Raw genomic sequence first — 10,464 nt, forward strand, 5'->3', positions numbered from 1 at the left:
AGGTCCGACGGTCCCTTGTACAGGTTTCCACGTTTTTAGAGTCATCGCGTGTACTCTTCGTCTGAAAAATACGTAAATTTAGATTTTTAGGTGAAAAACGTCAAAAAATGAACAGGGGCCGTGGGCGGCCATAGTATATAAAAAAATATCGACTATTTTGTGTTTTTTTGCTCGTAAACCGTCGTAGGAACCCGTCCGACGATGCGTGTAATGTTTCAGAGTCGAAAAATAAATCCTTCACCACGAAAACTTGTGAACCATTATTTTTCAAAAAAGTGGTTTTTACCGTACTTAGGTGGTTTAAATTGGGATTTTCGGCAATTTTCTGATATAGGAGGAAGGTCCGACGGTCCCTTGTACAGGTTTCCACGTTTTTAGAGTCATCGCGTGTACTCTTCGGTCTGAAAAATACGTAAATTTAGATTTTTAGGTGAAAAACGTCAAAAAATGAACGGGGGCCGTGGGCGGCCATAGTATATAAAAAAAATATCGACTATTTTGTGTTTTTGTGCTCGTAAACCGTCGTAGGAACCCGTCTGACGATGCGTGTAATGTTTCAGAGTCGAAAAATAAATCCTTCTCCACGAAAAATTGTGAACCATTATTTTTCAAAAAAGTGGTTTTTACCGTACTTAGGTGGTTTAAATTGAATTTTCGGCAATTTTCTGATATAGGAGGAAGGTCCGACGGGCCCTTGTACAGGTTTCCACGTTTTTAGAGTCATCGCGTGTGTGTCTCCGTCTTAAAAATACGTAAATTTAGATTTTTAGGTGAAAAACGTCAAAAAATGAACAGGGGCCGTGGGCGGCCATAGTATATAAAAAAAATATCGACTATTTTGTGTTTTTTTGCTCGTAAACCGTCGTAGAACCCGTCCGACGATGCGTGTAATGTTTCAGAGTCGAAAAATAAATCCTTCACCACGAAAACTTGTGAACCATTATTTTTCAAAAAGTGGTTTTTACCGTACTTAGGTGGTTTAAATTGGGATTTTCGGCAATTTTCTGATATAGGAGGAAGGTCCGACGGTCCCTTGTACAGGTTTCCACGTTTTTAGAGTCATCGCGTGTACTCTTCGGTCTGAAAAATACGTAAATTTAGATTTTTAGGTGAAAAACGTCAAAAATGAACAGGGGCCGTGGGCGGCCGAAGTATATACAAAAAATATCAACTATTTTGTGTTTTTTTGCGCGCAAACCGTCTTAGGAACCCTTCCGACGATGCGTGTAATGTTTCAGAGTCGAAAATTAAATCCTTCACCACGAAAACTTGTGAACCATTATTTTTCAAAAAAGTGGTTTTTACCGTACTTAGGTGGTTTAAATTGGGATTTTCGGCAATTTTCTGATATAGGAGGAAGGTCCGACGGGCCCTTGTGCAGGTTTCCACGTTTTTAGAGTCACCGCGTGTGTGTTTCCGTCTTAAAAATACGTAAATTTAGAGTTTTAGGTGAAAAACGTCAAAAAATGAACAGGGGCCGTGGGCGGCCGTAGTATATAAAAAAAATATCAACTATTTTGTGTTTTTTTTCTCGTAAACCGTCGTAGGAACCCGTCCGACGATGCGTGTAATGTTTCAGAGTCGAAAAATAAATCCTTCACCACGAAAACTTGTGAACCATTATTTTTCAAAAGTGGTTTTTACCGTACTTAGGTGGTTTAAATTGGGATTTTCGGCAATTTTCTGATATAGGAGGAAGGTCCGACGTTCCCTTGTACAGGTTTCCACGTTTTTAGAGTCACCGCGTGTGTGTTTCCGTCTTAAAAATACGTAAATTTAGAGTTTTAGGTGAAAAACGTCAAAAAATGAACAGGGGCCGTGGGCGGCCGTAGTATATAAAAAAAATATCGACTATTTTGTGTTTTTTTTCTCGTAAACCGTCGTAGGAACCCGTCCGACGATGCGTGTAATGTTTCAGAGTCGAAAAATAAATCCTTCACCACGAAAACTTGTGAACCATTATTTTTCAAAAGTGGTTTTTACCGTACTTAGGTGGTTTAAATTGGGATTTTCGGCAATTTTCTGATATAGGAGGAAGGTCCGACGTTCCCTTGTACAGGTTTCCACGTTTTTAGAGTCACCGCGTGTGTGTTTCCGTCTTAAAAATACGTAAATTTAGATTTTTAGGTGAAAAACGTCAAAAATGAACAGGGGCCGTGGGCGGCCGATAGTATATAAAAAAAATATCGACTATTTTGTGTTTTTTTTCTCGTAAACCGTCGTAGGAACCCGTCCGACGATGCGTGTAATGTTTCAGAGTCGAAAAATAAATCCTTCACCACGAAAACTTGCGAACCATTATTTTTCAAAAAAGTGGTTTTTACCGTACTTAGGTGGTTTAAATTGGGATTTTCGGCAATTTTCTGATATAGGAGGAAGGTCCGACGGGCCCTTGTGCAGGTTTCCACGTTTTTAGAGTCACCGCGTGTGTGTTTCCGTCTTAAAAATACGTAAATTTAGAGTTTTAGGTGAAAAACGTCAAAAAATGAACAGGGGCCGTGGGCGGCCATAGTATATAAAAAACATATCGACTATTTTGTGTTTTTTTGCTCGTAAACCGTCGTAGTAACCCGTTCGAAGATGCGTGTAATGTTTCAGAGTCGAAAAATAAATCCTTCACCACGAAAACTTGTGAACCATTATTTTTCAAAAGTGGTTTTTACCGTACTTAGGTGGTTTAAATTGGGATTTTCGGCAATTTTCTGATATAGGAGGAAGGTCCGACGTTCCCTTGTACAGGTTTCCACGTTTTTAGAGTCATCGCGTGTACTCTTCGGTCTGAAAAATACGTAAATTTAGATTTTTAGGTGAAAAACGTCAAAAAATGAACAGGGGCCGTGGGCGGCCGAAGTATATACAAAAAATATCAACTATTTTGTGTTTTTTTGCGCGCAAACCGTCTTAGGAACCCGTTCGACGATGCGTGTAATGTTTCAGAGTCGAAAATTAAATCCTTCACCACGAAAACTTGTGAACCATTATTTTTCAAAAAAGTGGTTTTTACCGTACTTAGGTGGTTTAAATTGGGATTTTCGGCATTTTTCTGATATAGGAGGAAGGTCCGACGGTCCCTTGTACAGGTTTCCACGTTTTTAGAGTCATCGCGTGTGTGTCTCCGTCTTAAAAATACGTAAATTTAGATTTTTAGGTGAAAAACGTCAAAAAATGAACAGGGGCCGTGGGCGGCCGAAGTATTTAAAAAAAATATCGACTATTTTGTGTTTTTTTGCTCGTAAACCGTCGTAGGAACCCGTCCGACGATGCGTGTAATGTTTCAGAGTCGAAAAATAAATCCTTCACCACGAAAACTTGTGAACCATTATTTTTCAAAAAAGTGGTTTTTACCGTACTTAGGTGGTTTAAATTGGGATTTTCGGCAATTTTCTGATATAGGAGGAAGGTCCGACGGGCCCTTGTGCAGGTTTCCACGTTTTTAGAGTCACCGCGTGTGTGTTTCCGTCTTAAAAATACGTAAATTTAGATTTTTAGGTGAAAAACGTCAAAAAATGAACAGGGGCCGTGGGCGGCCGTAGTATATAAAAAAAATATCGACTATTTTGTGTTTTTTTTCTCGTAAACCGTCGTAGGAACCCGTCCGACGATGCGTGTAATGTTTCAGAGTCGAAAAATAAATCCTTCACCACGAAAACTTGTGAACCATTATTTTTCAAAAGTGGTTTTTACCGTACTTAGGTGGTTTAAATTGGGATTTTCGGCAATTTTCTGATATAGGAGGAAGGTCCGACAGTCCCTTGTACAGGTTTCCACGTTTTTAGAGTCATCGCGTGTACTCTTCGGTCTGAAAAATACGTAAAATTAGATTTTTAGGTGAAAAACGTCAAAAAACGAACAGGGGCCGTGGGCGGCCGTAGTATATAAAAAAAATATTGACTCTTTCACCACATGCGAAGGTTTTACCGAAGTAACACAATTTTACAGACGTCGTCGGTTCTTCCACAATCACATTGTATCATTGTGTAATTCCATGCTGTTTAAATTAACGCTGCGAAAATATTAATAAATTATAACGATAATTAAATACTTATTATAATAATTATAATAATTAGAATATTAATAGTTAAAATAAATATGTCGTATTCCTATGTTGATTATAACCTGTATTTAAATATAATAGTTAAAAACTATATTAAACTTATTAAATATTTTGTTGTTTATGTTATAACTTAATAGTAACATACTATGTACTGACATAGGTATACTGTTATTTGCAAAAAAAAAAGGTGAATGAATAATACCATTGATTTCTGTTCGATTTTAAAATTTTGGAGGAACATAATTTGTAGCTGTGTAGTGCTTATATACAAATCAACTGGATGCCGTTAGCAGCCAATTACCCACTAAAAATTTGACTGTGATTGCTGCTGACCGATGTCTCCTACCTTGGTTCTGATAATCTATACTATATGGCACCAGGTCGTTAAAGTCTATGTGTCTTAAGTTGTTGAACGTTTTCGTTGTATTGTAATCAAATTGCCAGTACAATGCGCCGTACAAAACGAGTAATGTGATACACGTCATAATGTATTACTATTATATATATATTTATTTGGTCATTTTAGCTTTAAATATAGGTGTTGTTAGCTATAGATACTTACTAAACAATATAAATTATGTATTAATCATTCTTTACCATGGACACCTGTTGGCGATTTGAAAAAAAACTAATTTTATGTATTATTAATAGCGTAAGAATGTGTTAGACTTGAGAAACATGTTGGCAATAGCGGAAGTAAATTCTTTAGTGCCCCTGGTGAGGAATCTTGAAAAAAGCACTTATTACTAATTACAAATATTGACAAATGTACGTAGTTAATAACAATAATTAACAGTATTAGGACCTGTGTGGTGGCTTTCCGCAGACTACAGAGTCCTGTCACTGTAATTTACACCTGCATTCGCTGTCGTCGGAGGCAAGCAATAGATAGTTACTATTATTGACCCATTGACTGCGCCGGAGATATCAATTAGTACAACTCCGGAATACTTTAACTATGCACTATTGACAGATACTAATACCGACCGATATGTATTTGGGGATGTCTTTCACCTTAAATGTACAAGTCTGCCCGGGTGGGTTTTGCTGTAACAAGATCAGGTGAAAAACTGTTGCGCTGTGGTGGGTCGTACGGCTTTTTATACTCGGGTTATCGGAAATCCCGGTTTCTCTGACGGATCTGCAAAGCACAATCGCTGATAACGATACAAAATTATGATATATTAATAGGTATGCAAATAATACTTTAATTTAAAAAAAATATAATTACAATAGTATGTCATGCGATTAAAATTATAATAATAATAAAAATGAAAATATATAAATAATGATTATCAATTACAAGGTATTATATAATAGGTAATAAGTAATAATAACAATATGATTATAATAGGTATATTAAATATGGTTTAAACATATAGGTATAGTTTAAAATGTATAAATATATACAAATTTAGACTTTTTTTTACGAATAAAAAGTTATAAATATTTATTAATTGAAAAAACCAAGAGTTACTTAAAACAAATACTAGAAATCTATACATATTTATAAAATACTTATATATTAAAATAAATATGGTTTCTGATTTCAGCATTACAAAGTAGAAGCACACCGACGGCGTTGTCGAACAAGATTGGTTGCCCGGATTCAATGCGGTGCACGATCAAAGGTCAGGTTCGAAACGGACGCGCGAGGTTCGGTGATCATCAACGGCCATCACTAGCAGGACGTACAATCCGACGACGACGACGTGCGATTTACCGATCTGCCGGCAGTCGTGTCAGTCACGCAGCACACCGTCGTGGTGTGCGAGCCCACCGCGTCTGTCGTCGAGTCACAGGCAATTTTCGTAGCGATCGGTAATTCACCGAAGTACAACGTGTCCAGGAGAGCGTCGCTTCGACCCGACAGACCGTCCCCACCGACGAATTATTGCCGGTGTATCGCGATGGCTGGTGACATGTGTGTGCGTCTAGACCCGTTGTTGTCTTCGAAGGAAAAATCAATACGACTTGTCGAAAACGATCATTAACCCGCCGGTGGTATCCGCAAAAATGCAGGATCCTGTTTCAATGTACGTAGTGTTCAATCGAAAGAAATGAAATATTAAAATTAAAAAAAAAAAAACAATTAAAAGTACAGTACAAATCCAAGTCGTCCTTTAAATATATTATACCTTTACTAGCCGATTAGGATGATAAACGTATATGCTGGCTAGTATTACAAACATCGCAATAACTGTCGCATGGAAAATGTTCGAAATTCTCAGTGTGGATGAAATTTATTTCGAGTTTATTTTCATTTCAACAGTCCTAGACGTTTAACATCATTACTACTTCTTCCCACATTAAGCCACATATTAATATTAATAATAATGTACCTGTCTTATAAAATTCGTCTTTATTAATAACGGCTTTAGCATTATCCATGTTAATCTACTCAATTGGTAAGTGTTATAAACATTATTCAAAACATGATGCCACTATGCACGCAGAAGAACAGCCGTAGTAGATCTGACGTACATCACACGTTGTTCAAAGATATTACAATTGCAGAAGTCTTAAAAATTGTCATGAGCCAACCAGAAGACGTCATTATGGAAACACCGGAGATTAGAAACAATTTGAAACCAATGAAAAAAATATACAACCAGATATAGGTATTAAAAAGTGTAGCACTGTAGCAGCAGTTTAATGAGCTTGATAGGACTGGAATATGTAAAATGGTCAGAAATATCAATATTCTGCTTCCTAGGGCCGCAATTTTTTACGTATTTATGTTACGGGCAAAGTAAAAAGTCGATCATTGTGCACTTCGACCGATTGTATACATTGCCCAATTTGATTTGATCATCGTAGGTTAAATATTGATTATAACAAAAACTAAATAAAAAATCTTACTGGGTACATAAATAATCATAAATAAATTTTAAATAGACGCTTCAAATATTAGTTTTTACATCTATTAGGTATTCAATTAGGTTCATACAACTAAAGAGTTAATATAATTAACCAAGCGTGTTTGGACATGATCAAAATGAATACTTTTTAATATCAAAATATAATCATTATTGTTAATTATTACAAAAAAAAATTATTTTAAGCACATATAAATCGCATTATTTTACTTAATTTCTTATTATACTTACATCACAATTGCGGTACTTTGAATTGCAAAGTCGACCAGATTTTTTACATTTACACCAACTGCTGGTACTTAATGTATTGTATACTAGGTGTACGTATTCTTTCGAGTCGTGACTACCCAATTTAGAACTTTGCTTGACACTTCATCTTTTAAGAAATTTGTACTGGTGGTACCTCATTAGCCTGGATAAACACCGCTTTGCATATCGTGAATATCAATAGTGTTCGCGCAGTATACTATTGCGTGGTCCATTATTGTTTAGATTCGGATCGGTTTTTATTATTATAGTTTACGAGTGTCTCGTACAAATAAAATATCCAAGTATAGTTTTCTAGTGATTTTGTTATGTAATAATGCTATTCGATATAAATGTGTGCAACGTTTTGTATTTAATTTACTTTGCCCTTTTTGTACAATTCCAATATTAATATTCTAACATTATTGGTATAATACAATATTTTATATAGTAATTTTAGTAACTTCTATTTTTATTTTTTTTTCCGTAATAACTGATTCAAAATATTAATCACTGTTACGTTTGAATAAAAATATTTATGTGGGTTTACCTACAAAATTAAACCCATGCGCAATTATTTACCTATATATGTTACTGGTAAAGTAAGAAGTGCGCAATGCCAAATTTTCAAGGATAAAGTTGAAATAAGTTAACATTCTCCGGACGTTGTATACAGTACCCAATTCGATTTCAACACTGTAGGTTAAATATTGATGATATTAAAAATTACATAAATCTTACAGGGAAATTAAGTAATCATAAAAAAATCTAAAATAGATGCTATGTAAAATATTTTCATTACAGTATAATTAAAATTATTTAAATTATTATATTCTACAAAAATTATGTACTATTATAACACACGAAATTGTCGTTGTCTAGTCTAGGCATACGCTCCCCGTATTGGTCAAGGACGGCAGGTGGTGACGACGATGGGCTATATCGTTTACTGTCGCATCGACTATTGACGAGTGACAACTATGTCGATCGAGGACAGACGGCGGTGATGACGTGGGCGGATGACAAAGATACAATGTGAGCTTCAACGGAAACCGTTGCAAATATTAATGAACAAACTCATCTCGAGCTCAAAGAGTTGGAACACTATAACAACAACAGCCACGACCAATGCTGAGGAAACATTATTGCATTTAAGTGTTCCATAGTACAAATCGTACCATTTTGTAACCTAAAATTATAATTCCAAATGTTAGAAAATCTATGTATTATTAGATATCATAAACGCTTTACCTATCTTTTGAAAATGATAACCTTTTTTCTTAAATATACAGACCATCCGGATACAGCCGGCGATTGGAACTGCGGCGTCTACGATTGCGTTTGTAGTTTGTGTAGTTCGGACATTAATTAAAAATATTTGGCTTTTATATACCAACAGCTTTATTAAGAGCTGCATGCCATGTTTCAAGGTGGTTTATGGTCCTTGCTCCATCTGTATTAAAATTAATACTCATATTGCTATTAAATAGACAAATATCTGGTCCAAGTATGTTTCGGTAAAATAATTTAATAATTTTAGCACACCTAAAATTATAATTATAAAAAATTAAGTTTTACTAAGTTCGTACAAATTACGTAAAAAGTTATATTTCCTTTCTGACTCAATTTGTTTAATCGGAACAATGGCTTATGAATAAAGAAGACGAACAACTTCTTTAAAATTATCGGCAAATGTATTATGGTAAGACTTTGAACTTAATGCCAAATAGATTGCTGAAAGTGAAATAGACACCCTTTTATGGGTGTATCAGAACCAAAGCACTGCCGAATGGAGACAATCATTCCAATTTCAAAATCTATTTTGAACTTTAATCCATTTCTCAATGCCGCTTGTTTTATTATTTCAAACATTCTCAAATATGTCGATGTACTTTTACTGGGCAATAATGCATAAGCCTAAAAAAATATATTTAAACATATATAATTAGTATTTTACTAAATTATAAAATTTATATTATAACTATTAGGGGTATCATCATTCCTATAACAAAGCAGTGTAAGGTATACAATTTGTGTAAACATTTTTGGTGCTGACTTAAATGTACCATCCATAAAAACTGTATTACTAGAACAAAGACGTCGTAAAAATCCTTCGGTACCGAATACAACGACTTTATTATCCGTACCATCAAATACTGTAGGTAATAATATTATAATGAATAATAGTATTTATAATTAAATCGTTTAAATAATTTAGAATAAATACCTAAAAGAAAATCTTTACCATCATTCGTTGATCGCCAATTACCTTCAATATTTAATTCAGACAGCTTTTTAGGTAACGTTGCATTAATTTCATATGTTTCCTGTATGTCAAACTTTTTACACTGGTATAAATTGGTAAAGCATCCTTTACCTTACTTCGGCTTCCGTAGAATCCTCTATTTCTGAAGCCTTAATTGATCTTCGGATTTCATTAAGTGTCTGTAGTATAGTCTTTGTGGGATTTATCACCACTTCTTCCTTCAAATAAGTTATTTTCAAGTTATAAAACACGTATTAAAAATTAATTTTAAAAAATAGTATAAGACTCGTGAATAAAATTGTATAAATTAAAACAAACTCACTTTAATCTTATTTCGAAAACCACGTTCAGCCAATTGGATTCCATGCATCGGATGGATATGCGTTTTTTGACATTATAGCATTATTGGAATCTTCTCTGTGTATTGCTCGACCTCCATAATCATCAATACATTTATAATAATGGTTAAAACCTCTTGTTCTATCAATTCGATGTATAAAATTATCCAAAAATAAAAGTTGGCCATCTCGTTCAGAAGTTATTATCAACCACGACATTTTAAATTTAATTTTAATATATAACTAACTGACGATGCAATGATTATACAAACTGACAAATGTCATTAATATCATAGTATAGTCTTATCAACATTTTGATTTTAGATTGTAATATTCTAGATTTCCAAATAAAAATTATTTTTATATTTTATGAAAATACGTTTTGTCGACGAATCGGAACATTTTTTATTTTTACCGTAAACCGGTTTCCGTGTTGGTGAGACGAGTATTCGGCGAATTGGGTGTCGGCAAATCGGATGTGTGGAGGGTGTGTGTAAAATAAAGTTTAGAACGCAATATACTAATTTGGAATATAGACACCAGCGCACTGTTTATAACTTAAGAAATGTACGTAAATTACTTTTATTTGTAATATTGGTTTACTCAATTACTCCTCGATACGTGGTTTTGTTTTATACTTACTGATTAATCCTTTAAATACCGCTGTTAAACATAATTTTT

General features: G+C 34.5%; 1 pseudogene; it reads right to left on the bottom strand.

Moving 5' to 3' along the window:
* Window positions 1-8,746: 8,746 nt before the first annotated feature.
* On the bottom strand, window positions 8,747-10,002 carry LOC113561222 (annotated as a pseudogene).
* Window positions 10,003-10,464: the final 462 nt, after the last annotated feature.

The sequence above is a fragment of the Rhopalosiphum maidis genome, chromosome 1 (genome assembly GCF_003676215.2).
Source record: "Rhopalosiphum maidis isolate BTI-1 chromosome 1, ASM367621v3, whole genome shotgun sequence".
In the NCBI taxonomy this organism is placed as follows: Eukaryota; Metazoa; Arthropoda; class Insecta; order Hemiptera; family Aphididae; genus Rhopalosiphum; species Rhopalosiphum maidis.